This window comes from Dermacentor albipictus, chromosome 2, assembly GCF_038994185.2.
Source record: "Dermacentor albipictus isolate Rhodes 1998 colony chromosome 2, USDA_Dalb.pri_finalv2, whole genome shotgun sequence".
NCBI lineage: Eukaryota > Metazoa > Arthropoda > Arachnida > Ixodida > Ixodidae > Dermacentor > Dermacentor albipictus.
The window spans coordinates 20,874,438-20,889,145 of NC_091822.1; the positions used below are offsets into that span (position 1 = coordinate 20,874,438).

Below are 14,708 nucleotides of genomic sequence, written 5' to 3' on the forward strand. Positions count from 1 at the left end.
TCGGATGCTTATACAAATTCGGTAACGACAGCTCTTGTTTCATTTTTTGATAACTATTTCGTAAAAAAAGTATCTGACGGAGTGTTAACGCTGTGCGTTGACGACTGCGAATGTATCGCGTGCCCTACAGTTAGGTACGCAACATTTGTCAAGGGCGTGTCGCAAGATATTGTTGCGAATGTTTGTAAATAACACGTTTACCATCGAATGACAACCTCTTGGCTTCCAGCAAGCCCTCAGCCTAAAGAATCCGCGCCGCCCTTACCATGTGAATTGGCGGCGCGTATCAGCTATGACGTACAAAGGCTGACGGAGATCACTGCTCTGGAGGCTCGAAAGTGTATTACAAGCTACAGTGCCGCCAACGTGTGTGCTTGCCAATCTAAGCGCGCGCAAAGCCTCAGAGGTGGGCGCTGGTGCTATTATGTTTCTCGTGTCTCAACGCCGACAGAAATACCGCAGCCGATCATCGAGTCGGGACTGTGCGTACACAAGAAAATAAAATGAGTTTTTAGCATTCGTGCGCGAAGCGGGAGCGCGATAACAATGCTTGACCCAATTTCAAACAAGACTACTGTGGCCTTCAGTAATTTTTTGAGGTTAATGACTTATCACGAGTAACACTCCACCGTGCGTTGGTTCGTCCGTTTACTAAGTGACGTATACTTGTCGCGAACCGAGTTGCACTGAGGTGCATGCATTGAGAACGGTTGCACTCCCTTCGAAGTAACATTTGCGAGATATGACTTTCTTAGCGAAGTCATGATCGCGCAAAGAATCCCCCCGCCATGACGCGGCCGAAATTGCGGCAAGTGAAATGGTTTTATCCATAGGTTAAAATGATATGAAACGGCATTCGAGTTGCAAGTTAACAGTTTATTTTCACATAGATGCATTACAGATTTGCCTTTGCAGTCACAAGTCCGTGTGCACCATTTATTGTCTCATTGCGTAAATAAACGCACCAGCCTAAGAGTCCTACAGCAAGCGCGTCTCAATAAGGCATAGCGACTGTAGAAACTAATAGTAGCATAGACGAGCAAGCGAACGACTATATGAGCGCGCGAACTAACGAGCGAGCAAACGACTAAACGAGCGTGCGAACGAACGAGCAAACAACTAATCACGAACGACGACTAAACCAGCCAGGGAACGGGCGGGCGACCGCACGTTTTCTTTGCGAGTGCTCCACCGCCGCATCTTAAGCTTCGCACACTTTAAAGCTCACGTGAATTAGCACATACGTCTCAATTACCTATGATGCGGTCGCTCGACGACGAACGCACCGCGTAACACGGTTTCGGGAGAGCACGCACGCTTTTCATCGGTGCCTCTGTATCGCAAATCCACCGGGCGACCGCCAACGAGAAACACGAACAAATGTGGCAAACAAAGCTAGTCTATCTAAAGAAGGCTAGTAAGTAACCACAAAAGGCAGAGAGTTGCTCTCCTGAGGCGCTTTCATGATCGAGACTGAAATTTTATCAAAAGGACTGCGCTGAATCTTGAAAATTTCGTAATCACGTTATCGCACGCAACCTCGCGTGCCCGCGAACTCAAGCCGGTTGGCGTTCAAAACGATTAAGCGCACCAAATATGACTAACACGACCACGTAGTGCGCATATAAGCAAAGCAGACGTTGCGTAAAAATCATGTTAAAGCGTCCGTACAAATGACAACATGCACAGTGAACTGTGCAATATCTACTACGTTATTGCCCGCAGCACAATACGCAAGCCTGGCACGTATACAATACTCTGAGAGAGTCACAACTTACATCACATAGTCGCGCGGAGGAAGTTGGTCGGAAGTTCTCCCTCCCAATTCGGTGAAGCCATGTCTTTCTTCTTGACCCGTTGCGCTTACCGGACGGTATCGCGAACATATTCTTGCCTTTGCTAAAACTATATTGGCATCCAAACGCGCAGCAGGTCATGGTAACAGAAAATGACGTGAAGCGACGTCGCAGTTGCCACAAAACATCCTTCAAGGCGTTCACAAGATCAAAACAACACAGAATAGGAACGGAAGGAATGCCGCCAAGAAGCGCCGCCTTTCGAGCAAAGATGGCACTGAAGCGCGACTGTAAACAAACGAAGCCGGCGCAAGGGGCCACGTGATGCCATTAGGCCAATAGCGACGCGGTGTCGGCTTCGGCCAGAGCGCTGGAGGAGGAGGCGGCATTCTTCAAAGCGTGGCACTACTTTACGAAGTTTAAGGGGCTTTATCCAATGCGCGCGTGGCGCGCCATCTGTCGGGGCAGCGCCGTACATGGAGAGGAGGGGGTCGTCTGTGTTTGCCGCAAGATGGCTCTGCGTGTGCGGAAAGCGCAGAAGAACTGCAGCGGAAACGCACTTCGCTACTCGTGTAATTGCGACTTCTGTAAGCTACATGTTCATAATTACCTATATACACCGCAGCATAACTTTCCACGGCTCGTTTCGAAGGCAACACCGCATTCACTAGAGGCGCGTTTGTACCGATTGGAAACATCCAACTCGTGGCTGAGCGGTAGCGTCTCCGTCTCACACTCCGGAGACCCTGGTTCGATTCCCACCCAGCACACCTTGGAAGTTGCTTTTTATTTATGAAGTGCCTGCCGTGATTTATCGCTCATGGTCAACGCCGCGGACGCCGATGCCGACGACACCGGCTTTTCTGCGACACGAGCTCCTTAACGCTATCGCGTTAAAACGGCACGAGCATGTGGCCTGTGTACATCGTCTGCCCTCACTTTCGCAATTCGTCTGCATGATGTAGTCTGGCAAACAGTGAAAACTAAAGCCGACATTGGTGAAGAGAAAACGGCACGAACATTTGGCCTGTCTACAGAGTTTTTACGTAACTTAAATTGCGGAAATAGTCTCCATGATGTAGTGGCACACTGCGAAAAAGAAAGCCGACATTCGTGAACAGCAAACGGCACGATGAGTCGGACCCCCTCCGCTTCGTCTCTGTGGGCCTTTATTTCTGGCATTCTTCTCCGTTATATCGCGGCACACAGCGAAATAGAGCGCCGCCAATGGTGAAGAGAAAACGGCACGAGTATTTGGCCTGTCTAGCTGGTCCTTGTGGGTCTTTATTTGCGCAAATCATCGCATTATGTACTGGCTCAAAGCGACGTAGAATGTGGACATTCGTGAAGAGAAAAGAGGCACGAGCATTTGGCCTCTCCCGCTTGTCTTTGTGGGCCTTTATTTGCGCAAATCATCTCCATTATGTAGTGGCACACAGCGAAATAGAACGTGAACATTGGTGAAGAGCAAACGGCACGAGCGTTTGGCCTCTCTAGCTCATCTTTGTGGGCCTTTATTTGTGCAAATAGTATCCATAATGTAGTGGTACACAGCTAATAATAAAGCCGAAATTGCTGAAGAGAAAATGTCCCGAGCATTTGACCTGTCTCCCTCGTCATTGTGGGCCTTTATTTGCTCAAATCGTCTCCGGTATGAAGTGGCACACTGCAAAATAGAGCGCCGACATTTGTGAAGAGAAAACGGCGCGAGCATTTAGCCTGTCTAGGTGGTGTTTCTGGCCGTTTATTTGAGCAAATCTTCCCCATTACGTGCTGGCACACTGAGAAATAGAACACTACATTGATGAAGATAAAAAGGCACGAGCAATTGATCTGTCTAGCTCGTCTTTGGGAGCCTTCCCTTATGAAAATGGATTTAGAGTTCCTTTAGAACTCCTAATGAGTTCCTATGGAGTCAAAAGGGACTCTATAGGAACTCGCGATCTATAGAGTCGTCTGCATAGAATCTCTATAAGAAGTCTATAGAAACCTTTCTATAGAAACAAGTCATTTCACACACAATAGATGTTCTATAGAGGGTGTATTGACGTCCTATGTACTGAATTCTATAAAGTAATTTTTATAGAATGTCTTTAAAACTTCTAACGCGACCTGTCTATAGAATGGCTCTCCATTCGCTCTCTATAAATGTTCTATAGAGATTGTATTGATATCATATGTACTAAATTCTATAAAATAATGTCTATAGAAAGTTTTTAACACTTCTAATGCGGCTTGTCTATAGACTGACTCTCCATTCACGCTCTATAAGCAGTCTATAGAGGGTTTATTGTCATCATATGTACAATATCCTATAAAATAATGTCTATAGAAAGTTTTTAACACTTCTAATGCGACTTGTCTATAGACTGAATCTCCATTCACCCTCCATAAATGTTCTATAGAGGTCGTATTGACATTTTATGTACCAAATTCTATAGAAAAAATTTTATAGAACGTTTTCGGAAACGTTCTATAGAGGTCGTATTAACATCTTATGTGCCAAATCCTACAGAAAAATGTAAATAGAACCTTTTCAGAACTTCTAATGCGGCCTGTCTATAGAATGGCTCTACATCCTCCATAAAAGTTCTATAGAGGTCGTGTTGACATCTTATGTACCAAATTCTATAGAAAAATTTATAGAACGTTTTCAGAACTTCTAATGCGGCCTGTCTCTAGACTGGCTCTCCATTCCCGTTCTAAAAGTGTGCCATCATGTGGCATACGTACTGAGTTCTGTAAAGGAACGTTTATAGGAAATTAAACAAGCTAAAGTGCGGCCTGTCTAAGAACGGCTCTATATTTTCACTCTATAAACAGTACCCAGTATCCAGTGCATCGCCGGATTATGGGTCCAGTGCCGCGCGCTGGATGCATGGGGCGCTGGGCAAGCGCGGCGTACTGGGAGGCGCTGGTTACTGGTGCGAAAAACAGCTCTAGCGCGTTAAATACGTGGTGCCTGGACACCGTATGTATTTTTTTTTTTGAATACAGAAAGCAACAGATAGCGTTTTAGTACAATATAAATCGAAAGAATGAACATGTAAAAACAGAAGTGCTCTGACCAGGATTCGATCGTCGTACCTGCAGATCCCCAGCCCGGCTCATTACCGCTACGCCACGTCAGCATAGGGAAATGGGCGGATAATTTAGCTTATCAAAATCGAGAAGCAGTTTTAGTTTCACAGAGAGAAGTCTTGCACAGACGTGGTAGATGCGCTATCGGCCAGCAACTAAAATCACGCCTGTACCACAAAGAAAAATTTGCTCTCCATATTCAATAGTGTGCTTGGAAGTGCCATAACATCGACTGCGATTGGTATTTTAGCTTCGAAAAAAAGTCCTAAATGAACCACCGACCCGGGACGCTGCATGAATGGGCTGTTACTGCCGATTTCGATAGCCGTTTCTTGTTCTTCACGCGAGGGGTATGCAATGTTTTCTTAGTTCAGTGATGCCTTTCAGTCTACACGTCTGTCTAGCCATATATATTCGTCAGAGAAACGCAGGCTAGTGCTGGGAGCCTTCGGCGACAGCACATATACCTGCGTTTATGATGCGTCACATCGGCGCTCCTCACTTCTTGTGCTGGCACTGTAGACATGAAAAAATTGTTTATTTAAAAGCACCGATGCGAAATCTGAAATATAAAGTAATTTATCCTTTTTAGACTTCTTGATTCTTGAGGTTAGGCGCGCCGATAGCGTGCAGACGGACTCGGCGGATACGCTATGCCTAAGCTTCGATGGGGACTGATCTCGGCGCGGGTAGCTGGCGAAAGCTAAAATGTGTGTATTTGAGCCTCAGAACTCTTTTTAGTACAATAGGGAAAGTGGAAGCGCACGAATCGCCTCAGCCTTGTTATCGGTGCGATAATATCAAGCAGCGGTAGGCTTCGAACTCGGGGTCCGTTCGAGCGCGTCTGAACGACTTCTGGATTTCATGTCCACTCCACAACACTGCGACAATGGCGATAACTCCAAGTCATACGTTACGTGCGAACTACTAAAAAAGCGGCGTCCTCCGTCTTTGCGTGGTTTCGTTAAAGAATTTAGCTGTCCGCCCTGTCACAAGGCAAAATGCAAAAAACGAAAGTGATTTTCAGTGTCACATGTGCAGGAATAAACAAGGCAGCTCACGCACCTTTATTCCATGCTGCGACACGAAATAGTTCTATGACCCTAAGATATAGCGTTATTTAGGACAAGAGAGTAGTATCAAGCCATGAAATTGTATAAAGCATTTAATATTCAGCAGCGCTCGTCCTTGCGTGCTGGAGCCAGCGCGGCACAAACACAACCAGCGCCGTTTCCAATGCGAGCGTCTCTTCCAGTGTGACCCAGCTCTTATCCAGCGTTCTCACTGGTCTCGAGTGAGTCCCAGCGAGCGCCAGCGTACCCAGTGCGATCCAGTGCTTAAAAAAAAAGAAAGAAAAAGAAAAAAGAAAAACGCGCTGGTTTCACACTGGAAGGCACTGGAAGACGCTGGTTCTTGCAATCGGCATTTGAGAGGTTTTTTACTATCAAGTAAGAGCATCGTTAAAAAGACACTCATTGACCAAGGCAAACGTCACACTAATCGAAATTAGGAAAACCAAAGAAATATAACGGAAGCGCGCATTGTGGTTTATATCGCATATGCAGGTAAATCACAAAGATGTATACCAAGAAACACTAAGCAAAACTGCGCCTTAGCAATCGCGTCATATATCTATTTGCTGGCATGCAGTGACTGCAGCACTTGGGGCGGAAACAGATCGAACGCCGCCGCACATTTCTGGCACATACCACTCAAATGCGACAAATGCACGCTGCAGAAACGATTTTTTTTTTCAAGGAATCTTGAACAGTCATAGACCACATGAGCGCGATCCGCGCATGATAAGCGCATCGCCACGAAAGCAAGATAGGGAACACATAAGCGTAACCTGTACCTCACGGGTAAAATTAAACATCATCGTATATACGTTGCTGTGCGACGGACACAAGCGCACGGAAACATCACACACTGCACACGTGTACCTCCGAGGTTGTGTCGACAATTTCTGGGCTACATTTAAACGACAGCAGGAAGTTACTTCAATGAGAAACGAAGTGAGGGCACAGGCACTGCAGGTAACGGCTGCGCATAAAGTCAGTTAGGGTTTTAAAGCCAGTGACCGAGGTTGAAATCGTTAAAATCACACCGCAGCGATAGCTTACACAGGGTAAATTGTCGAGATCTTGAAGGCCATGCTTTTTTCTGACTACATGTGGCATAAGCGATTCAAAAGCAAGAATACTGCATGTAATTTATTTCTGCCCTAAACTATAGCACACAATATGAGCATGTCAATGTTTCGTCTTGTCTAGCAACATATGTATGTAGTTCGGCTCAAAGGTCGGCTCAAGACGGCACAAAACCTGCTGTAGTGGGTATTATTGTAGGAATCACGGAGGCCACAGCAGCCGCACTATTATACAGACGGCGCTGGCGGCGCCAGTATTTTCGTATTCAACGCGACAGGTAGAATACGATGCTACGGCGTGTTGTTATTTCTCCGTCTTCAACGGTTGTCGTGCGAGCTGCGTCGATGTGTTTGTTTGATCGTGTGTTATTAGGTTTGCTGTAATGAAATGAGACGTAGTTCGCGAGCACGAAAGTGCCAGAAGATGGCTTGAGTCTCGCTGTAAGCACGCCGTATGCGTGGCGCGCCAGCTAAATGTGGACCAACGATTTTCATGCCATGGAGTGCCTTCCCTTTGTCTCCGCTTGTGTTCGTGGAAAGTTTGGTGGACGGTGCAGAGAAGCAATGCGTATTATTAGCGCGCCTCAGCTCGTCCACTACCCAGTGGCTTGTTTGCTGCAAGTAACATCGCAGACGCATCACTGGAAACTTGGAGAGTGCCTTTCGACCTCGTCGTACTGTTGAAACGGTAAGCAATCGTGCTCGCCAACTACACGTGCGTTCATCCGTGTTGTGTGTGCTTCCCGTGTGTGTATAGAGTGCCTTGCGAACGTAGTAAGTGGAACACCCACGACAACAGTGAACCCTGTGCTGATACTTGCTACCCGCTGGTTGTAAGAATTGTGTACGCAACTCTATTGCCACAGTGCGGAATTGATAATCCTGATAAGCGTTTGCTTCCCCTGAGAAAAGTTTCGGAAATCGTGTTCGCCTTGTGCAGTTGTGCGTGAGCTCCCGCTTGTCTGCTAAAGTTGCATAGCAACGACCCGTCTACCTCTTCATCGATTCTTTCTTCAATGACGTTTCCTCACTTATAAATGCTTCGACGTTGTGCACAATCTCTACTTACGAGGTTTTTGGCTAACGAACAGTTCTAAGAAAAAAATGTAAGCCAATCACAGCTTGCTACTAGTACAGCTTTATTTCCAAGGCAAGATGTGTTGACATAACTGACTTAACTAAGCATGACAGGGGAACGTTGCCTATACTAAGTAATGGAAAAAAAAAACATTAAGTTTAGATTGTAATCTGCTGCTGCGGTGCGTCCAAAACTTTTATTTGATGTAGAGGTCCGCATTGTCATGACATTCTATGATTTCGAGCATTTGCTCTCTTTCCACATTAGTGCAGACATTGTTTTCGTGACTCTTTTAGGTGCTGACTGCATGTTTTCACGATATCACAGCTTTATTGTGCCACTGCTATAAGCTAACATAGAACTGATTTTGTAGTGGCGAGGCCGTGACCCACAACATAAACTACAAGATCGAGGAGCCCCAAGAAATGCAGACCCTGTGGATATATGGCTGCAGCAGCATGGCGTGTGATCTGGATCGTCATGACAGGTGTGTATGAAATGTACGTGTTCCAAAAAGGGGGCTTGGTGTCATTCATGGTGAAGCTTGTCGACACATTACTTAATGCAGCATACTAAAGAGACTAAATATTTATGCAACCTTATTGAACTTGCTACCTATTAGTGTGCATAGCCATTATGCCCACATGATTGTGTTCTGTATAAAACTATACCCAACCATTCCTGATGTTTAGTATTTCTTTTGCGTAAGTTGCTTACCTGCAAGTTACATATATTTTTTGCTTTGTACATATAGTATTTATGACTTTTTATTGGGGTTTTGTTCTTTGAAAACTATTTCCTATGCTGTACCCCTATTTGCATATTTTTTTTCTGTTTGTGCTAGAATCTCGTGCAGTTTTCTGTGCATGTAGGAATTCGAAGGGTAGTGGACTAAATATGTCATAGGTCTAAGCACGTAGTGTGCACATCTTTGTTTATCATTGATATCTTTACAGTTACTTCTCTGTTCCCATAGTAACAGCCACTGCAAAATACACATTTGGTGAGCTTTAATTTCTTGAAAATTAATATGAAGGTCAGTATTTACTAAGCTGCATTTACTTCTGTAGTACATAGGCACAGACTGATATGGATACCTTGTGACCTACACAGGATGCCTTTTTTGTTTGTTGCATTAAATATGGGGGCTCACCCACATCTCTTACTATATATGTGGTATGCCTCATCGATTTCACTTGTCAGTTTTTACGGTGGATGAAAACAGATGAACGATTGTAATCCAACATGAAGCCCCGTTGTGGAAATGTACGGCCAAGTTGGATGACCATACTGGTCTTTTAAATGAAATATGGTGATTTCTTATACACATGAGAAGATACCGGCCAGTTTGCCGTATGTACGCTTGACCACATGTGAAAGGGATACAGTGCACTCACTGCCTGTGACACACGACAAATTTGGTGGTATCTTTCACCGAGCAAGCCTCCCTTGCCTGCTTGCCTTTCTCAATTCTCTTGCACACTGCTGTGCATATGGCACCCTGACAAGAAAGGCTTGCTTAGATACCACTAAATTTGTCTTGTCTGTCAGGGGTAGTGTAGTCTATTCTTGTGATCATGTGTATATTTGGTCAAATGTACATGCAACAGATAGGTACGTGTTGAGGCACCGGCCAAAGACAGCACCATAATTCACTCCCCGGATCAGTATGTTCGTCCCACTTGACCATGCACCGATGGGACTGGGGCTGCGCACCAGATTTAGACTGTTCATCTGTTTTGTTCAGCTGCGGCAACCAATTGACCAACAACATCGCTGAGGAATGCCACATAAAAAGACTGGGTCACAATCTGTTTACTGAATTGTCCGCAACCTTCGTAGTAACAAATTTGTTTGTTACAACTAGTTTTAGGCACGTTATTTCTTGTTAAATTTTCTGCTTCACCTATAGAGCAGTTATGCAATCAGTTTTCAAAGTTACTTGATTAGTATAATTTTTGTTTTCTGTTTTTCACATGCCAGGTTGCAAGAAGGACCCTTTTTAATTAAAACTGAATTAACATTTCAATTGCAATTGGGCAGTCTTATCATTGCGTTTAGGATACATATCAGTGTACATACCCGTACTAGATTAGAAACTAATTGTTTCAATAACTCAAAAAGCACGAATATGCTGTGTCCATTGTATCTGACAGTGACACTGCGACTGTGTTCCAAATACCACAAATTGGCAGTTATCCATCATAGTTTGCGAAAACAACTTAAAACATTATTGTTCCCCATACAATGCATACTTAGATGCCCAAGCTCCATGTGAGAAATTTATTATTCGCATATTAAGCATAGTACATACCAACTATGGCTAATAGCGGATGGAATATTAATTTTGTCTACCGCTCAGCAATAGAAGCCAGTAGGTCATTCCCTTCTTTTCAAAAAAAAAAAAATTTCTATCCATAGTGTGACATCTGTATAGGACTCTTAGCTCATGGGTGTTCCTGCTTGCTTATGTTATAAATGGGAATGTGTTGTCATTGCAAGATGAGATTAATGTGTGACTAGGCTGTTGTCGTTCGGAGATGCTTTTTGTCATCAGCAATGATATTCTACTGCCAGGCACATTGGCCCAGTGCTGATGTCACCGAATCTTGGGAAAGTAAAAATATTCTCAAAAGTGATTCTCAAAAGAACTGCCACTGTTTGGCAGAGTGGTGGGGAGGTGGGGCGTTCTGCCACCTTTCTGTTATAATTTTTTTCTGAAATACTGAAATGAAACTTAGCATAATGCTACAACTATATAGATATTTGTGGCATGTTTGTGCCTGCTAATACATTATGACTGAATGTTCATTACACCTTTTGAAAATTAATTTCAATTTTATTTTCCAGGCTCCACCGTCGCCGTTACTAGACGGACCAAATGAGGCCAAAAACTAGCCTTTCCTCGCTCCATTCCTGGGAAGTGAAATAGCAGGTGGTCATGTAAGAATGAACTTGCAACCATGTGGGCAGTAGCCAAAGCTCCCTACAGTTCATGCTGGTGGTGGAATGATAAGACAAACCGCAATATTTATTTGTTTACTTATTCACTTAATATTTATTTATTCATATCTCATGAATACTGTGCAGTTTTTTTTAGCAAGGAGTCAGGTAAAATAAAGAAATATTGTTGCATCAAAGTAAACGTTATTTGAAAAAGCATAATTCACGTAGCACGAATTCATGGAAACTGTAAATTTTGAAGAAACAGAGCAGTAAGGTTAACAAATCTTATATAACAAAAAATGAGATCACATTTCTGTTGGACCTAATACCATAATTTAATCTGTCAAATTAGAGATACCATATGCTGCTCTAATATACAATCACTAATTTATGAGTAGATGCGCAAAACTCTCAAACGTTGCAACAATTTCATGCAAGCTGTAAATTCATACATACAGTTTGTTGACTTTAGACATAGCAGATGGAGTCTGCAGAACTATGATATCTCTTTCTGGCACAGAGACGGGGATTAGTAAGCTTTGTGGTGTTATTTTTCTTAAACCTGCCAAATAGTTCTTCCTGCAACAGGTAGAATTCTCAAATGCCGCAAACTTAATTCAAATTAGTGCTGAGGTTGTCTCAAAAGTATTTCTGTATTTTGGATGTATTTGAGTAGGAAAATTTACAGAATTAACGAACTTGTGCTAGCTGTTTTTTTTATTTACAGTTGCAAACTAAGTCCTTTTCCTTCAAGTTTTGCTATTTTCAGCAAATTTTAATAAAAATTGATGGTGTTAATGTAAAAACTATAATTTAAACATTTTTAAATGTATCAAACCTCATCAAATTTGGTTGCATAGTTGCCGAGAAAAACGATTTTACTGTTCATGTGCATTACATAGGAGCTCCTGAGCTAGATCTCTTTTTTAGTCATTGCGTGTGTCGGTCTGGTTTGTATTTCTCACCCTAATTAGAATATTGGCTCTGATCTCAAAATTGTTTCCCTTACAACGAAATACAAGCTTTTAAACTTTTTACGATATATGCTGTACTGCTCTATGATAACCCCTGTTTGCCACATTTTTGCAGGGCCTACCAGTGCTAATTTTACACATAAACATAGACTAAAATGCTGTGTGGTTTCGGTATATGGTGTACTTATCTGTGAAAGCCATTATTTGCCAGTTTTGCAGCGACTGCCAGTGTTATTTTTGCTCAGACTAAAATGCTGTGTCGTTTCGTCAGGCTGACACAACATTGCAGTGCACATTCATATCAGTCTATTTTCAGGCTTTAGTATCCAAACATTTAATGTGCACTGCTGGAACAGGCACTCCTTTTGCAGTTTTAATGGTATGGTTTCTTGTCCTAGTCAAGCCTGTTATTGCGAGGTGTCAACTGTAATCAAGTCTGCCACTTATTCGTTTACCTCATGTTTCGTGTGTTTGCACCACCAGCTTGACCTGAGAAGCATGTTGGCAGCTACAGTTTGTGTGTTGCAAGTTCTAGTCTGAAGTGTGTATGTCACATATATGAAGCATGTATCTAGTCTGAAGTGCAATAAACATTTCAAACTGAATACTTTGTGGTTGTAGCACCAATTATTTTGCCACTGCATTTACTGTAGTCCTTATTGCCTACAGTAGAACTTTGGTAAATTGCAAGTACTTTACACACATCGGCCTAGCTTTTATAGGCATTTGCTTGTAGGGACTCGAAAGCAACTGCATAGAAATATTCTATAGAATTTTTGTCTTTAGCATCTCTAAAGCAACGCGATAGAAATATTCTATAGAAATTTGCCTTTAGCATCTCTAAAGCAACTCGATAGAAATATTCTATAGAAATTTGCCTTTAGCATCTCTAAAGAAACTCGATAGAAATATTCTATAGAAATTTGTCTTTTGCATCTCTAAAGGAACTCGATAGAAATATTCTATAGAAATTTGCCTTTAGCATCTCTAAAGCAATTCGATAGAAATATTCTATAGAAATTTGTCTTTAGCATCTCTAAAGGAACTCGATAGAAATATTCTATAGAAATTTGCCTTTAGCATCTCTAAAGCAACTCGATAGAAATATTCTATAGAAATTTGTCTTTAGCATCTCTAAAGCAACTCGATAGAAATGTTCTATAGAAATGTGTCTTTAGAGTTCCTATAAGAATGCGGTGGCCAAATAACTTTTGAAACTCTATAGGAAAATTCTATAGGCAATCAAAATAAACACAATAGAGTTCTATAGAGAAAGTTCAAAAGACTTTCTAAAAAAACACATTAAAAATTTTTGTAAGGGTTTATTTGTGCAAATCGTCTTCATTACGCAGTGAGGCACAGCGACATGGAAATCAAGCACTGGTGAAGAGCAAACGGCATGATGACTCGGCCCCTCCGCGTCGTCTTTGTGGGCCTTTATTTCTGGGATTCTTCTTCGTTATATCGCGGCACACAGCGAAATAGAGCGCCGACAATGGTGAAGAGAAAACGGCACGAGTATTTGGCCTGTCTAGCTGGTCCTTGTGGGTCTTTATTTGCGCAAATCATCTCACTATGTACTGGCTCACAGCGAAGTAGAATGTGGACGTTGGTGAAGAGAAAATGGCACGAGCATTTGGCCTCTCCCGCTTGTCTTTGGGGGCCTTTGTTTGCGCAAATCGTCTCCATTATATAGTGGCACACTGCGAAACAGCGCCGACATTGGGGAAGAGAAAACGGCACGAGCATTTCGCCTGTCTAGCTGGTCCTTGTGGGCCTTTATTTGCGCAAGTCATCTCCATTATGTACTGGCTCACAGCGAAATAGAATGTGGACATTGGTGAAGAGAATATTGCACAAGCATTCGGCCTCTCCTACTTGTTGTGCGCCTTTATTAGCGCAAATTTTCTCTATTATGTAGTGGCACAATGCGAAATAGAGCGACGAAATTGGTGAAGAGCAAACGGCACAAGGATTTGGCCTCTATAGCTCATCTTTGTGGGCCTTTATTTGCGCAAATCGTCTCCATAATGTAGCGGTACACAGCTAAAAATAAAGCCGAAATTGGTGAAGAGAAAACGTCCCGAGCATTTGACCTGTCTACCTCGTCATTGTGGACCTTTATTTGCGCAAATCGTCTCCGTTATGTAGTGGCACACTGCGAAATAGAGCGCCAACATTGGTGAAGAGAAACCGGCACAAGCATTTGGCCTATCCAGCTGGTTTTTGTTGGCTTTTATTTGAACAAATCTTCTGCATTACATGGTGGCACATGGTGAAATAGACCACTACATTGACCAAGAGAAAAAGGCACACACATTTGATCTGTCTAGCTCGTCTTTGTGGGCCTTTATTTGTGCAAATCGTCTTCATTATGCAGTGAAACACAGCGACATAGAACTCAAGCAGTGGTGAGGAGCAAACGGCACGAGCATTTGGCCTCTCTTGCTCATCCTTGTGGGCCTTTATTTGCGCAAATTGTATCCATTATGTAGTGGCCCGCAGCTAAAAATAAAGCCGTAATTGGTGTAGAGAAAAGGCCCCGAACATTTGACCTTATTACCTCGTCTTTGTGGGCCCTTTTTATGCAAAACATCTACATTATAAGGTGGCATACGGTGAAATAGAACGCCGATATTGGTGAAGAGAAAACGGCACGAGCCTTTGGCCTATCTAGCTGGTCT

At 43.1% G+C, this 14,708-nt stretch overlaps 1 protein-coding gene and 1 long non-coding RNA gene across 12 annotated transcripts in view; one reads left to right on the top strand and one right to left on the bottom strand.

Annotated features, from left to right (window-relative positions):
• Nucleotides 1-14,708, bottom strand: part of LOC135897954 (neprilysin-1-like) — a 752,274-nt gene that overhangs the window by 646,470 nt on the left and 91,096 nt on the right. The gene's annotated exons all lie outside the window — the stretch shown is intronic.
• Nucleotides 7,348-12,779, top strand: LOC135897953 (uncharacterized). The gene is made up of 3 exons (XR_010563208.2): nt 7,348-7,714; nt 8,478-8,591; nt 10,955-12,779. It is a non-coding gene; the product is annotated as an uncharacterized lncRNA (long non-coding RNA).